This window comes from Aethalodelphis obliquidens, unplaced genomic scaffold, assembly GCF_003676395.1.
Source record: "Aethalodelphis obliquidens isolate GAN/ISIS:26980383/991018 unplaced genomic scaffold, ASM367639v1 scaffold4, whole genome shotgun sequence".
In the NCBI taxonomy this organism is placed as follows: Eukaryota; Metazoa; Chordata; class Mammalia; order Artiodactyla; family Delphinidae; genus Aethalodelphis; species Aethalodelphis obliquidens.
Genome location: NW_020837948.1, coordinates 33,987,818 through 34,005,416, shown reverse-complemented (window position 1 = coordinate 34,005,416; position 17,599 = coordinate 33,987,818).

Here is a 17,599-nt window from a genome sequence, read left to right as displayed (position 1 = left end):
AGACCAGAAAGGGGAGCTCTCATGCCCTGTGATAGTAACAGAGCCCAACAGGAAGAAGAAAGCTCCTCTTCTTTCCTGACAAGGACACAGCCAATGAAAAGCCATGGACTCTATGTTTACTATAGCCCTCTCATCTTCCCTTTCCTCTCTATAGAAGAGTTCTCCTTCCCTTGCCAGGTGGGGACTTGCATGTGGCTTGTCATGGTTGTAGACCCCAATTGCAGTTCTCTGCTGATCCCCAATGAATTCATCTTTGCTGGAGAAATATTTGGCAGTAAATTTGTTTCAGGTCAACAAAGTGCTGAGGAGCCTCTTCTAACAGGAGCCAGGGGAAAGGCTTTTATAGAGCAGACATGGAAGGAAGCAAAGCAAGGAAATTATTTTATTGGCTATAGCTTAAGTGGTTGCCTTATTTGGGAGAACCTAGTTGGTTGTTTGTGATTGGTTATTCTTAAATTTTGTTTTCTCCACACAAGTGCATTTACAGAATTGACTCTGGCTTAGGTTTCAGTTTGTAGACTACCAAGGCATTAGAGCCACCTGGTGTAATGGCGTCCTTATTTAATTACTTTAACACCACAAAGGAGTTGGACTGCCAGGTAGCTGCCCAGGTCATGAGGGAGGAATCATGTTGACCAGCTGGGGCCAGACATTGTCAGCATCACAGTGTGAAGGCCCCAGTAGCAGTGCCTTTGAGGAGCTCCACTAGGGAAAGAATCAGCCCTGGGGATCCACAAACACAGAAGAGCCCCAGAGGTTATGTCTGTGACAGCTAAGTAGAGCTTTTCCATCCCTTACTTCTCCCATCCTCATTCCAACTCTGAAGTGAGGGCGTGAGGAGTTGCCCCCACTAGGACAGGGAAGAAACACTACCTCGGAAGAAAGTTTAGTTGCACTGAACATTTTAATTATTAAAATGAGAACATTCTTGTGCCTAGAAGGGATTAGAGGATTCATGTTATTGTTAAAATTCTAAAAATTATTATGGCACCTGCCTGAGATTTCAACCAGGTACAAGAAAATACTTAGCCCTCCAAGTAGAGTAAAAATAGATTTAACATATATGAAGGGCTTAATATGGTAAATATTTTCTATTTTCAACATTGTTCTTATGATCAGCCCTTGTAGCTTGTTGGACTCCCAGTTGTACAGCTCTTATACTAAAGATTAAAAGAAGGTTGCCAAGGATGCCAAAATAGCACACAGTGAAGAGTGGAGCAAGCAGAACTCACACTACTCCTTAGTTCCCTCAACATCCATCCACACCCAGAGGCTGGCTCTGCTCTTTAGGGTCCCAAAGGAGGGGCAAGTCTCTCTCCTGAAAGTCTGATTCATATTTTCCAATCTTCAGCACATAGTCCTTGTGAGCTGTTGGGTAAGATGTGTAGTCACGAGCGAGGAAACAAAAGGCAGGAGTGCTCATCCAGAACAGCTCCTGGTGTGAGTGGGCCCTCCCCAAGCATTTGTAGATTGAGTACTTGCATGACGGCCTGGAGCAGGATGAGGGGGATTGAATTACTTCTGGGATTTTGGGGATGAAGCAGTTCTGGCCACCAAAGTAAAATGGTGTCATTTGAATGGTGCCTTCAGAAACATTTCTCTCCCACAAGGCGGGTGTTTTCACACAGGACATCCCTCCTTTCAGCAAAGGCAGCATTTTTCCATGGTGTTCTGCCAACTCTGCCAGGGATACAGAGAGAAAGTAAAAGTTTCTATCAGGACAAATGTTTGGGAAATTCTGCACACATTGTCCCCAATACTAGGACATACATATTAGCATATTATAGAGTCTTCAACATTGCATAGGTTAATTTTGCTAAACTCAGTGTGTTTACTGACCTTATAGGAGCTCAGAACACCTTATCTCTCAGCACACTTGCTAACATCCCTCTGACCCGTGTTCTGTGTCACACCATTCTGGTCACGTAGGACTAAGGCATCGTCTCCAGAAAGGCCCTGCGCAAAGGAACAACATGTAAATAAGTTAGTGTGGAGATTCTCCCCAGCTAGATTCTGGAAAGTAGAGAGCAGGGATGCCAGGAAGCAGGATTCATCGGGAGAGGTAGTTTTTGATGAGATGATGGAGGATCAAGAAAGGATTGGAGATTACTGTATCTGGAAGATTAAGAGGTCAAAGGGAGCAGCAGCCCAATGGTGAAATGCAGTGTATTTCACAATTTCGTATGTGACAAGGTTCAGAAATATTATTTCATGTTGCTGTAGGGAACAAAAGGCTGGAAGAAGATCAAAGTGCCACAGCCTATAATTTAATTACAGTAAATGTTATCTATTTAATTAAGACTTCTATAGCACTCACTATGTACCAGGCACTGTTCAGAGCAGATTACAAATATTACTTCATTAAATTCTCAACATAACTGTAAGGTAGGTACTATTACTTTCATCCCCATTTCAAAGATGAGGGAACTAGGACACAAAGATATTTAACTTGTTCAAGGGCCAGGACTGAAGTCCAGATCATGTCTCCATGATCCATGCTCTTAATCTGTGCTTGTGTGGCCTTTGTGAATACATGAAATATAATGGGATGCTGCTGGAGGTGATCCCAAGCTATTTAATAGTACAAACAACAATTGCAAATACTAAGGAAAAACTCCCCCTCTTCTAGGTTCTCTGAAATGGGAGAAAGTTCTCCACTTTAATCAAAACTGACTGACATTAATGTTTATTCCTATAACGTCTTGATATGACCTTTTATATACCCAAGATGAAACTAAAATTGATGTGAGGGATAGTGTTCCAGGTAAAACAACTTAAGTGATAAAACTTGTTACCTCAGCAATGTTGCCGGAGGGGCAGACTTACATTTTTCATGAAAAATGTTAGGCAGAAGGTCTTGATGTCATTTCATGCACCATTTAATCAGATTTAGCTCAAGAGACAGGGGGATTTGCAAAGCTATATTTTTCTTTTTAAAAAATACAACACATATTTTGGTATAAAAGTAATTCATGCTCACTACAGACAATTTTGGAAAAACATAAATTATAATTAAGAAAATAAAAATTATGCAGAATTCTACCACCCAAAAACAATTACTTTGATGTGTTTCCTTCTATTCCTTTTTTTTCTCTATTGAATATATATGTGTGTGTTTAACACGAAGTCTGAATACATTTTACATCTTACACATTTTACTTAACATTATGTTGTGGATATTTTCCCATGTCTCAAGAAAATCTTTGTTTAACTGTAGTGTTGTTCTGTCTATTATCTTGTTTTGTTTATTTTTGTTTTGGTGCCATGTTCTGTGTTCTTTGTCTTTTAATATAAGGAATATGGTTCTTTGGCTTTTGTCTTCTACAGTGATTTGTATGGTTTTCACTTCTTGTTTGTACTTGCATTGAACAAATAGGACTCTAATTATGCAAGTCAAGATTGAAATTGCACTTTTTTGACTCAGCCCACTTATATGGATGAGAAGTTTTCTGTGTTTCTGTTTCTTCATACATCATTTTGGGGTTTAAAGTATTATTTAATATTTTACATATATACATATATATAAAGATGATTTGTTAACATTTGTAATAATTATTGTGACCATAGTTATAATTTTTTTCTTTTTTACCTTTTTATTCAGACATAATTTCAGACTTTTTTAAAATATTGCAAAACAAAAAGTAGTATAAAGAACACTCCTTTAATCTCCACCAAGATTTGCAAAATATTTCAATATATTTAATATATACTTCACCAAAGAGATATATAGATATTAAATAAGCATGTGAAAAATATATAACATCATTAATCATTAGGGAATTGTAAATTAAACCCACAATGAGATACCACTACACCTTTGTTAGAATGAGTAAAATTAAAAGTACTGATTATACTAAGTGTTGTCAAGGAAGCAAAACAACTGGAACCCTCATACACTGCTGGTGGAAATGTAAAATGGTATGATCACTTTGGGAAAAGAGTTTGACAACTTCCTTAAAAATTAAACATATGTCTATCATATGACCTGGTCATTTCACTCCTAGATATCCACTCAAGATAAATGAAAGCATATGCAACAAACACTTGAACATGAGTGTTCATAGCAGCTTTATTTGTAAAGTCTATAAATAGGTGAATAGATAAACAAATTATGATATATCCATACCACGGAATACAATTCAGCATTAAAGTACAACCAACTGTAGATACATGCAGCTGTATGAATGAATCTCCACATGATTATGATAATTACGAGGGTAAGAAAGCAAGCCCCCCCCCCCAAAATCATACTTTCATTTCATGTGCATAGCCTTATAGGATATAAAAACAAATCTAATGACAAGAAGCAGATCACTGGTTGCCTGGATGGGGGGTCGGGTGGTAGTGCAGAGAGGTGTGGGAGAAAGGGATGACAGAGGCACAAGGCAACTTTTGGAGTTGATGGATATCTTCATTATCCTGATTCTTGGGATGCCTTCACAAGTGTGTACATGTAGTAACACTTGTCAAATTGTACTTTTTAAATAAGTGCAGTTTGTATTTTAATTATACTTGAGTAAATCTGTAAAAATGTATAATAGCAGACATAAAGTATTTGTTGTATATCAGGTACTGTTTTCTGGCTCTTTATAAAACATAAAAGATATAAAAGCATTTAGCACTATCGTAGGCACTTACAGTAAGCACTCAATATATGTTACTTGAAAATGAATCTGATTTATGTAAATTTTTTCTATGAAAATGTTTGGCATAGAGTAAAAATGTTATCTCTAATTTCATATAGAATCAGTTTCCCTTTGATACATATTTAGACTAAACAAAAAACAAACATAAAGGCAAGAATAAAAATTTTCTGGCCGGTGAAACCCAATGACAAAACAGCAAGAAGAGAGCCACAATCATCTGCCTTAGTCTCTAAAAATATATAGAGACACATATGCACATATGTATACATACATGTATGTATATATAGATTCACACAGACATATAACATACAGAGATGTAAAAATTTACATCCATCTAGGGATTAAATAGATTCTTTGGAAACTATTCATTGGTATCTGGATGTCAGAGATCACAAAGTCAATTTATTAATAAGATATCTAATGCACAGTTGGTGTTCAGTAAAGATTTTAAAAAAATGAATCAATGAAAACAAATGAATCAATGAGCAATCTTGTTTCTCAAATTACTTTCATATTCATGTAGAAGACTTTTAGTGAAAATGTCTTCCAATATTTAAAAAGTAACTTTGTTTTGGTCCTATAGCCCTAAGAGTTGCTACTATTTATGAAAAACACCAGTCTTAAATAGCTCCTAGTTCAAGATGCTAAATAAAATAAATGCTATTTCCAAAATTTTTTGGCATTGAAGTTAGCATTATTTGTGCAACACTAATTGGAAACAACTAAAAATGAAAATAGTCATTCAGTGGTTTAATATCAGGAAAGAAAAAGTAATACTATATAGAAAGCCCAGAGATAAACCCATGCACATATAGTCACCTTATTTTTGATAAAGGAGGCAAGGATATACAATGGAGAGAAGACAGCCTCTTCAATAAGTGGTGCTGGGAAAACTGGACAGCTACATGTGAAAGAATGAAATTAGAACACTCCCTAACACCATACACAAAAATAAACTCAAAATGGATTAAAGACCTAAATGTAAGGTCAGACACTCTAAAACTCTTAGAGGAAAACATAGGCAGAACACTCTATGACATAAATCACAGCAAGATCCTTTTTGACCCACCTCCTAGAGAAATGGAAATAAAAACAAAAATAAACAAATGGGACCTAATGAAACTGAAAAGCTTTTGCACAGCAAAGGAAACCATAAACAATACAAAAAGACAACCCTCAGAATGGGAGAAAATATTTGCAAACAAAGCAACTGACAAAGGATTAATCTCCAAAATTTACAAGCAGCTCATGCAGCTCAATATCAAAAAAACAAACAACCCAATCCAAAAATGGGCAGAAGACCTAAATAGACATTTCTCCAAAGAAGATATACAGATTGCCAACAAACACATGAAAGGATGCTCAACATCATTAATCATTAGAGAAATGCAAATCAAAACTACAATGAGGTATCACCTCACACTGGTCAGAATGGCCATCATCAAAAAACTACAAACAATAAATGCTGCAGACGGTGTGGAGAAAAGGGAAGCCTCTTGCACTGTTGGTGGGAATATAAATTGATACAGCCACTATGGAGAACAGTATGGAGGTTCCTTAAAAAACTACAAATAGAACTACCATATGACTCAGCAATCCCACTACTGGGCATATACCCTGAGAAAACCATAATTCAAAAATAGTCATGCACCACAATGTTCATTGCAGCTCTATTTACAGTAGCCAGGACTAGGAAGCAACCTAAGTATCCATCGACAGATGAATGGATAAAGAAGATGTGGCACATATATACAATGGAATATCACTCAACCATAAAAAGAAACGAAATTGAGTTATTTGTAGTGAGGTGGATGGACCTAGAGTCTGTCATACAGAGTGAAGTAAGTCAGAAAGAGAAAATCAAATACTGTATGCTAACACATATACATGGAATCAAAAAAAGAAAATGGTTCTGAAGAACCTAGGGGCAGGACAGGAATAAAGATGCAGACGTAGAGAATGGACCTGAGGACACCGAGAGGGGGAAGGGTAAGCTGAGACGAAGTGAGAGAGTGGCATGGACATATATACACTACCAAATGTAAAATTGATAGCTAGTGGGAAGCAGCCACATAGCACAGGGAGATCAGCTCGGTGCTTTGTGACCACCTAGAGGGGTGGGATAGGGAGGGTGGGAGGGAGACACAAGAGGGAGGAGATATGGGGATATATGTGTATGTATGGCTGATTCACTTTGTTATAAAGCAGAAACGAACACACCATTGTAGAGCAATTATATTCCAATAAAGACATTTTAAAAAAAAAGTAATACTATCTTTTCTTACCTAGGTTTTCATAATTTGAATATCCTCATGCTGTTACTACTTACAAACTCTGGTTTATCAAAGGACAGAGCTCATTGTAGAGTTAATACTTTTTAAAAAACTATTAAAGTTAAGGTGTTAAGGTGAAAATAGTTGGAGAGGGAAGAAATATGAGAAAGAGGAGGTGGAAGCCTGAAGATTTCTACTATTCGGTGTGAAAGATTACTAAACATGCATGCCAAATATGTAACTTCTAAAATCACTGTTTAGCCTTGAGCTGATGTTTCATTTAGTTCATTGATCATTCAAAATTTATTAAAATTCTACAGTTAAGGAACTATGAGAGACACCATGATGCATGATTCTTAAATCTACAAGAAAGATAGCACATATAAGAAAGGTAGCCGAACCCTGGTAAACACATTTATAAGGGATATGGAAGAAGTAAATCCAGTGGAAAAAGAGAGAATAAGAAGATAAGAGGAGAATCTGAGCAGCATGTCATCTTGGAAATCGAGCTTATATTATTAATATAATTGACATGGCATTTAGGACATGTGAGAGACATTACTGGTGGTCACTTGTATCCCGTTCTGCTCTCCTTCCAGGAATGTAGAAAACATTTTCCAGCCCCCCTGTAGGCAGACATGGAAATTCGATTACATGTAGCCAATGAGCTTTGAGCAGCAGTGGCTGGTGTCCGTGCCAAGGCACAGGAAGAGCAGATAGATGTCCTTTCGCTCTCTTTCTCTGCCAAGTGTTGGGGTGGTGAAATGTCCATCCCATTGGTGGTGATGGCTTACAAACAGGTATGATGCTATCTTTTTTTTTTTTTTTTTTTTTTTTTTGCGGTACGCGGGTCTGTCACTGTTGTGGCCTCTCCTGTTGCGGAGCACAGGCTCCGGACGCGCAGGACCAGCGGCCACGGCTCACGGGCCTAGTCGCTCCGCGGCATGTGGGATCCTCCCGGACCAGGGCGCGAACCCGCGTTCCCTGCATCGGCAGGCGGAGTCTCAACCACTGCGCCATCAGGGAAGCCCTACGATGCTATCTTAAAGTGTTTTCTCCATGTAAATTGGAAAAACAACATAATCACGTGGCTCAGATAGAAGAGATAAACACACAGCAACATTTTTTGGTGGTATGTATTGATTTACCATGTCCAATCTCACATCCTTAATATATTTAATCATGGAACACAATTTACATACCTAAAAGTTCCACATTGCAATTATCAGCACGTTGCAGTAGGCATCTTACCACTGTGGGCTATACAAAATTTTAACAATTTCCATGAAGTACGTGGAGCACTAAAAAATGATTTTCTACAGAGTTTGAGTAAGGCAGGTTTTAATCACCTCTTCCAGTCAAGACATTATATTATTAAGTACCACAAAGTCACTCCCCCAAGATCAACTCCAGCTGAAATAGAAACAACAAGAGAGACATGAAACTCTCAGAAATTCCTGGGAAAATGGAGGGCTGTTGTGTGAGGGGATGATGGTCCTAGTCTAGGGCATTTTGCTCTGGATATCATTTTTCTCTACTTTGCCTTGGGGCTATCAGTGGTGCCAGAATCCACGTAAATGCAACTGCCCTCAGGCATAAAATCTGGGCAGCACAAATTCTGATTAGGAGCATCAAAAACTTGTGATGATTGATAAGCCTTGGATAGTCATGTCTCTTCCCCGCCCCCTCACCCAAACTTCCAGGATGGGTGATACACACTAGGATGGTTTTCTGGTACCCAAGCTGCTCCACCTTCAGGCTCACACCTCCATTCTACCCCACAAACATCAGGTCTGAGACAGATTGAAGTTTGACTTTTAGCTTTCCCCCATATATATTGCTGGACAGAGCAATGAATATCCCAAGAGGAATACTAACTGACAAGTTAAAATAAGAGGATAGCTGGGGAGCACAGCTCTTTCAAAAGAAAACAGCAAAGTAGATGGCAGAGTCCATCAAAAAAAAAAAGTTTTATAACTGATGGGACAAAGACTCAAAATAAGCATTTAAAATATAGCAAAACAGATAAGGAAAGACATGAGCAATATGAAACATAAGGAAATGTAAAAAAAAAAAAAGAACAGTGGAAATATGTGTAAAAAATGCAGTAGTTGAAATACAGAATACAATAGATGAAGTAAAATGTAGAATTGATACAGCTGAGGAATTGATTAATAGATTGGAAAATTTGATGGAGGCACTCTCCCAGAAGGAAACAGGGAAAGATAATGATATAGAAAATGGAAAAGTTAAGCAATATGAAGGTGATATATTGTTCATAAGAAATTGTTATTTTTCTGAGCTATCAATTTGCCTGTTAATTGAAACAAAATAGCCTTCTTTACCAAGGCTGATTATAAAGATAGTCCAACCTGGTTTGAGGACATGAATAATTAATATGAGAGTGAAACAACTTATTCAACAAGACCAGGGAAAATATATTTTTCCTTGGATAGATGCCATATTTTCTGATTATTTTAAAGTCATAAGCATATAACATTCTGAATGAACGTATCGTTATGCTGTGTGATAACTATGAAGAAGTATATATAGAATAATATTCTAATGGGAGAAAATTATAATAAAAGTAATCATATCCATTTAATAGTGTTTATCATCATTATCATATTGCAAAGTAACCTGGCTTAGTTAGGTAGCAGTTCCTGTAAATGATTGTAAGCAACATTTTATAGCCAATCGAAATTTTTGTTCTCTTCTCATTTTTTGGTCCCCCAGCTAAAAATCAGTGTTTTAAGTAAGAATTATCATTGTCGTCGTCATCTTCACCATCATCTTTATCATCACCACCCTCATGGGTGTTAGTATTCCCAGCCCTCTCCTTATCCACAAACGTATAAAATGGCAAAGGCTTGTTTCTGATTGTGTAAGTATTGGGATTTCCTTGCCACCAGCCTCCTTATACGACGCCTTAAAGCATAAGTGCCCAGTTTTTTGTTTGTTTTTTGCCAAATCATTTTCAAAATGTTCCGTCCTTCCTTTCTTCCTTCCTTCTTTCCTTTCCTCAACATTTACTGAGCACCCACTATGTACCAGCACGGAATGATGTTGGTGATAAAAGAAAAAAAACCCTATGGCCCCTGACTTTTACAAGACCTCAAGGATTGGTGAGCAACTGTTCCACGCTCAGCTGTCCTATGCTGAATGTCCTGGGAGCTAGGGGATTTGAGGAAGCAGAAATTCCGGGCCACAAAGATACTGATTATATGTCACAGGTATGTTCCCAGGATGTGGGAACAAAGAATGTTGCTAGTCCAGGATATGCAGCAATAGAAAAACAAGGGGAAAAATGTGACTACAGAGATATGATAAAGGTAAGCTAGGTTTTAGGGAAGAAAAGATGATCAGCAACTCCTCCAGGAATGTAGGAATGTACTCTCTCTCATTCTCTCACAGATATCACACACATACACAAACATACCCGAGGTTTGACTCAAGGACTAACCTTAAGCACATATACTGTGATTTTAAGAACAAACTCTTTCTATCTGACTCTAATGATTTGGCACTGAGAAACAAAGGCCTTCATTTGCCTGGTAACTATGATCTGGTTAAAAATGTAGTGTTTCAGATGCTGTTACTGAGGAACATAGGAACCAAAGTGCAGATTTATGGTTTCTAGCTGATGAGTCACTAGGAATGGGTTTCAGTTTCAAAAATAACCAATAGGGCTTCCCTGGTGGCGCAGTGGTGGAGAGTCTGCCTGCCGATGCAGGGGACACGGGTTCGTGCCCTGGTCCAGGAAGATCCCACATACCGCGGAGCGGCTGGGCCCGTGAGCCATGGCCGCTGAGCCTGCACGTCCAGAGCCTGTGCTCCGCAACGGGAGAGGCCACAACAGTGAGAGGCCCGCGTACCGCAAAAAAAAAAAAAAAAAAAAATCAATAAAGTGATAGTACAAAAATCACAGCACCTCATAAGGAAGTCACAGTCATCCAACCGTTTGCTAATGGTACTTAACATGATAATACGTTGATTAAACTCACTAAGTTGATGGGGGTGTATGTACCACTTCCTTAAAAGACCAGAAACTGTCAGATGTAAAAGAGGTTAATACAGAGAGGATCTCTCTGGAAGACAGCCAGGGGTCTTTTTCAAGTAAGTAGTTAGATGTTCAAAGAACAGAAAGTATAGCTTGAAGAAATGGAATCTAGGCTTGGGAACAATTTAGGGCTCTTGTCTTCAGGGTTCCCCAGGACAGAGGTTCAAATGGGCCAACAAGGGGACCTTGATAATCTGCCCAAACCTATTATGGTATGTGCAGTTCTCACCCAAGTCCTAAATAAGTAGGCTTCTAATGTCAAATTGGTTTTCTCTACCAGGAAGAAATATTTCCCTTCAGAAGTGATTAGGTGGACTTTCTACTCCAAATTCATCTTGTATGACTTCGGGTAGTGAATTCTTCCAGGAAGTGGGTGAGTTGATCTTGATAGTTGGAAAATCACAAACAGTAGCATAGTCTGAGAGAAAAGAAACTGCACAATACTTTTAGAGCACCCGTTTATCCTTCAAAACTACATACCTCACAACAACATTTCAAAGCCTTTGTCATGTACAACAGAGGAGAGTCCAGTCTTGGAATAAGACAATCTCTTTCATAAATAATAGAGTGACACTGAGATTAGTGAACATTGAGATCTATACGATTCTGTCTCTGGGAATTTTCTATTCATGAATTCTGCTGAATACTGAGGTAGAATGATTACTTCAATATAAAAATTTCTTAGAGTTAAAAGAAGTCTAAGAAATGGTTAATCACCTGTGTGGCACACATTAACAACATTAACGTTTGTACTATTATTGAAATGGGTATATGAAAGTTCTGTGATTTGACCGTCCTTTTGACTAAATTATAGTTTGACCTAAGAACTTAACACACGCCAGTTATCAACAAGGGCGGAATACTTTGGGTAGTGAATGTTAAGAGTTATGTGTTATTGTGGAAACTTCTAAATGGCAACTGCAAACTTACGGTAAAAGGTGCATCTTAAAAATGTATTCTTTACCTTCAGCATTTCAGAAACACATCTAACACATGTGCCTATTGAAGCAATATGAAAATACAGAAATATCAAGGAAATATCACCTATATATTCATAAGTTTGATTTGATGTACACCAGCTCAATGTCTTATGGAACTGCTCTGTCGGTGTCATCCTCAAGTAAGGTGGATGCTCATGTAGATCAACATATTACCAGTGTTGCTCTACCGATTTAATAGGAATTAACCTGTTAAAATGGGCTCAGATGGATTTGTTGTCTTATTTGGTTAGGTGGCTCCACATCTGACAATTCCCTGACATTGGAAGTTTACTTGTAATGAAAGAAAGCACCTAAGATAAGAAGGGGGGATGCAAATGTGGGAATCAGGTTGCTTTTATTAAGGGTGATTTTTTTTTTTGGCCGTGCCGTGCCACATGCAGGCTCTTACTTCCTCCGACCAGGGACTGAACCCGAGCCCCATGCAGTGGAAGGGCCAAGTCTTAACCACTGGACCACCAGGGAAGTCACAATGGTGGTTTTCATGCTGTGAGTAGGGGTATTTTGTGTCTACCCAGTGTGATCTATGTGGAAATCTCCCATTTTATAGACTCTGCTTTCTCTTTATGAGATTTGCAAAGGAGAAGGTTCAATTTACATCCACCCCTGGGGCCTCAATTTGGTAAACACTCTTCCACACTACATCCTCTTCACCGCTCCCAGTTTCACTTTTGGCTACTGCCGTCTAGAGCTCCCTGCTCCATGCTAGGGTACTGGGCTGCACTACATGTGGCTGTGATGTGAAAATTCCACACCTTGTTTTATTACTGTATAGTCTAATTCCCCCAGAGCACCAGCAGTCAAGGCTGTATGGGTGAAACAGTTTTCCCTGAAGAATTGGGAGTAATTAAAGAAAATTAATTACAACAGAAATAATATTTTAAAAACCTTTTAATATTATATCCCAAATATGTCTGTTTCCCTAGTCCAAGAGAAGAAAAAAAGACAAATTCAGCCCCTCACAAAGGGCCATTTAAGGGCACACACCATGTCTGTCTTTTTTTTTTTTTTTACCTTGTAAGTAATCTTTTATTTTTAATTGTAATATTATTTATGGGTTTTTGCTCACTAGGAATTCTGTGTCGCTTTCAAAGAGATGGTATGAAACACAATACATCAGGAGAAAGACATGTGCTGATGAATTATGGTCCTGAATGTCATCATTCTGGTGATGTATATTAGAATAGGGATGGAGGAGTGAAGTTGAGGGATGAGTCTGTGTGCTGTGCATTCTTGACTGATCCCCAAGAAAACTGTGATACAATTATTATACATGTTTAGCATCATATAATCACAAAGTATTTGCCTGCAGAGGGAACCATTTTGCTAGGTAACTAGGCATATACACCACCAACACCCTGGGTGACATCCATTTACCATGTCTGTCTTGCTCTCCTGCCTTCTTTTTCTTTACCTTCAATGTGCACCCCTCACCTTTTAGTAAAACTCTATTGCCACCCCTCACAGGGATTTGTTTTGCCCTAGTTTCCATCCCCCTCCTCCAAAGAGTATAATCCAGAAAATGAAATCATCTTCAATCATATATTTTCAATGACATATTTGATCTAGAACAATATCAAGAGAACTTCATCAGAAAGTCCTGGCAGAGCTCACCAGGCAAAGCAGAAATGTCTGCAGAGGCCAGGCATCGCAGAGCAGAGTGAAGAAGCCTGGGTTTGGAGTTGAGCCTCAAAGACCTAATAACTGCACAGTCATTAAATTGGAAAAAAGTATAATTGGTAGTCCAAAGATGTAGAAGTGGTTTTTCATTGGATAGCCTGAGTTAACAAATAAATGAAAAAAAGTTGAAGACTTCAGAGGAACATCTCTGAAAGGAAATTTGAGAATTAAATCTAGAATTAACGTAATACATTATAAGATTTCTGAAAGACTAAGATATAAATATCTAAACAACAATGAGGAGGTCTCTTTATGATGAATGAGAAATGGAGGAATTCTTTTTTTCCACTCAACAAATATTTACCAGGTGCTTAATATGTGCCAGGAACATTTAAGGGGCTAGGAAATAGGGCAGTAAATAAAAGGAATAAAAATATCTACCTTCATAAAGCTTACATTTTAGAGGTGGAAACAGATGCTAAAGAAGATCAATTAAATGAATGGGTTATGCCATAAATACTTTCAAGGCAAGCAGAACAAGAAAGGTGGATATGCACTTGCTGGAGATGTCAGAGAACCGTGGTTTTAAATATTGTGCTCAAGGAAACCATATGTTTATAGGTACCAGTGAAAAAATTTCTATGAAAGAGCCAGCAATGACTATAAATAGAAGCATGAGGATCATCTACAGAAAACAATATGTATCTGCCACATTATAACAGAAAAATGTGACATTACCTCATGTCTCAAATATTCTAAAGATGTCCTCTCTCTATAAGATGAATATCATCATGGTGTTACTTAAAAAGTGGCTTCATCAAGGTGAGATTAGGTGCCCCTTCCACAGACTTCCATAGCACCCGGTACTTCCTTGTTGTAGGAGCTTCTATTCCCCAATATTGTTCTTGGAGGAGAAGCTGAATATAACAGAGACACAGACCATGAAGACTCTGACAGAGAGAAAAGACTTCTAAGGTCCTGCTAACTTTCAAGGTTCCACAAGGTTGGCTGTACTTTGTTTCCTGCCCTTGTTTTCTGAGATATGTGTCCATAAAATATTCCCACCCTTATTTTGGTGGACCTCTGTTTTTTGCATCTAAGCTTTTTGCTTTCAATAATTTTAGCTCTGAGTCACTACCATGTCTTAGGTACTGTATATAGGTGATATTAATACTCAAAGCAATCTGGAAAAATGGGTATTATTATGTTTGTTTTCTAGATGAGGAAGCAAATATGGTTTGGTAGGTTAAATAATTTGAACAAGGTCACGTGGCTAGAAATCCTGGACTGCATGATTTCAAAGTCCAGGCTATCGTGATTTTATCACATCGTATCTTGTAAAGTAATTCAATGACAAGGTAGGTATGGGTCAGTTGACCCATAAATGTGCAGATATTCACAGCAATAGTAACAAATAGGAAAAAAGATTTTTCCATAAACTCTTTTTATTCTGGAAAAGATTGAGTATACAGAAGTGAATCTTCTTAATTAAAAAAGATAAGGATTTTGGCTAAGTGTTCAGGAATAACAAGAAATTGCAATAGTGTACTAGGTTAATGATTAGAAAGGTAAAAAAGCCACTTTATATAATTTCTGAATAGAAAGTAATAGTGTAATCAAGACTGTTAACAATTGGAAAGCATCAAGCTTTGATTGGTTGAGGAATTTAAAAACTGGTATTTAAAATTTTATTTTTTGACTAGGCATTAACTTTGCATGGTTGAAAATTCAAAATATACAAAGGAATATATAGTAAAAGGTTGACCTCTTACCTCTGTTCCCCAGCCATCAACTTTTCCTCCCTAGGGGCAACTAATATTGTTCTCTTCCAGGCTATGCTTCTAAATATGTTCTAGATATGTTCTAAATATGCAGATGTGTTGCTTTTAAACTCCTTCAGTTTTTAAGAACATGTTATTGTATGTGCACATGCTGTTATAGGAAGTAATACAGAGAGATCCATATACCCTTTACCCAGATTTCCCCATTGGTAATTTACAGTAGAATACTATATAGTATTCTATACTATACAACTATAGTTCAATATAGTATACTATATTCAATAGTACGCTATAGTCCAATAGCACAACCAGGATACAGAGCATTTACATAACCAAGGCTTCCTTGGCAGTAGCTCTCTCTTCCTCTGTGGCTACAGCTTCCATCAGGTTGACCCCTGGGCTCCAGTAACCCTGCCTCTTTCCTTTGTTTCTCCAGTTAGGAGCTGCACTTGCTAATTTCTGGATTACCTTGTCAACCCCTGCTTAGCTTCTGAGTCCTTCCGTGGCCTGTGTTATCAATTCCTTGCATCAATTGTCTTTGTAAAAATTTGAAATGATCTCTATTTTCCCTGTTAGCCCCTGCCTGAAACAAGTGGATTTAAAGAAAAGTGGTGATGTGGCATTTCTTGCACACCTGGCTTTGTAGTTTCTGTTTTATACCCGCTATATTGTTATCAAATCTACGTATCCTGTTCTCTCAAACTGACTATTTGCTAGGTGATGCTCTTTAAAGCAATGTATAATCTTTCCCAGACAACCATCACTTTTTTTTGTTTGTTTTTTTTTTGGCTGCGCCCTGCGCTTTGTGGGATCTTAGTTCCCCGACTAGGGATCGAATCCGTGGAGTCCTGACCACTGGACCGGTAGGGAATTCCAGACAGCCATCATTTTAAAGTGATTTTTCTGGGAAGGAGCCTTGAGGCAAAGATGTAACTTTCAAAAGGGGCATTTGAGATGGAGTGTCTTGACTCCCCAGGTTCAGAAGGCCTTTCAGATCACAAGGTCTATCTATGGTACATTTGCGCCTAATTCTTTATAAGCATGCCATTTTTCTTTGTAGACTGAAAGATCTTCACAGAACACGGAAGAGCTCTGTTCTGGGCTTCTGCATTACCCCCACCCCGATTCCGCTCTTCAGCCACGTCCTTGCAAGCCACAACTGATCTGAATTAAGACAGTACCCAGGCAGAGTCTTTAGGTGGCATAGACACATCAGGAGGGGCCACACATAAAGCTATTATCAGCCATTAACTACCTGGTGAATTGGTTTATTGGGTGTTTGTGACACTCAAGAACTGACTGAAGTTTTGATTGGGTGATGAGTCAGGGGTAGGATGGGAGAACAAAGCACCACCCAGGGAGGGAGGCAATTTGGACACAATGCCCCTCAAGAGAGCTAGCCTTGAGCCTCATAAATTTAAAGGCAAATCAGAACTTTACTGCTTTTGGCTAAAGAACATTGACAACCTTTCAGAGCAAAGGGCAAGTACAAGGCATTCTTCTGAAAAGGTTACAAGATTTCAGACAGAACAGAATGAAAGTAAGTTTCTGAATATAAAATATACCATGTTTTGGAGGTGGTTTTATGAGAACTGATCATCAGAACAATATACTACTGTGTCAAACAGATTATAGTCTGAAATAACTTTCAGTGTTCTCCTAAAGTACTGACGAAAAAAAAGTCCATTCATTTATTCATTTAACATATACTACATCGTGCCAGGTTCTATATTTGAGAAGTTACACATATCTGTTAGAAATAATTTATGTTTTCCTAAAATTGTTTTATAATCTTCCCATACGTATTTTAGGGCACATGAAGTAGTATAAAATGTCTTCTAGCTGAGGAGCCTCCAGACATCACTGTTGAAATAAGGGTGTTCAGATTTGTCTTTATAGTTTCAGGGGCATATATAGATTTTGGAACAAGTGTGAATCAATATTTGTTTACATTTGTATTAATTTACACCAAGATTATGCCTTTTATGTTCAGATAAAGCATTTTCTTAAAAAAAAAAAAAAGGAAGAACAACAAACTCTCTTGGATTGAGACTGGAACACAAATTATCATTTATAAACAATTCTGGGGTTCCTCTGGCTGGGTTCAAACCCACCTCAGCCACTAACTCCGTGTGTGTGACCTCGAGGAAATTACTTAAATTTTCTGCATCTTTAAAACGCGAATCATAATTGGTCACTCTCTTACAGAATTGTTGAGGAG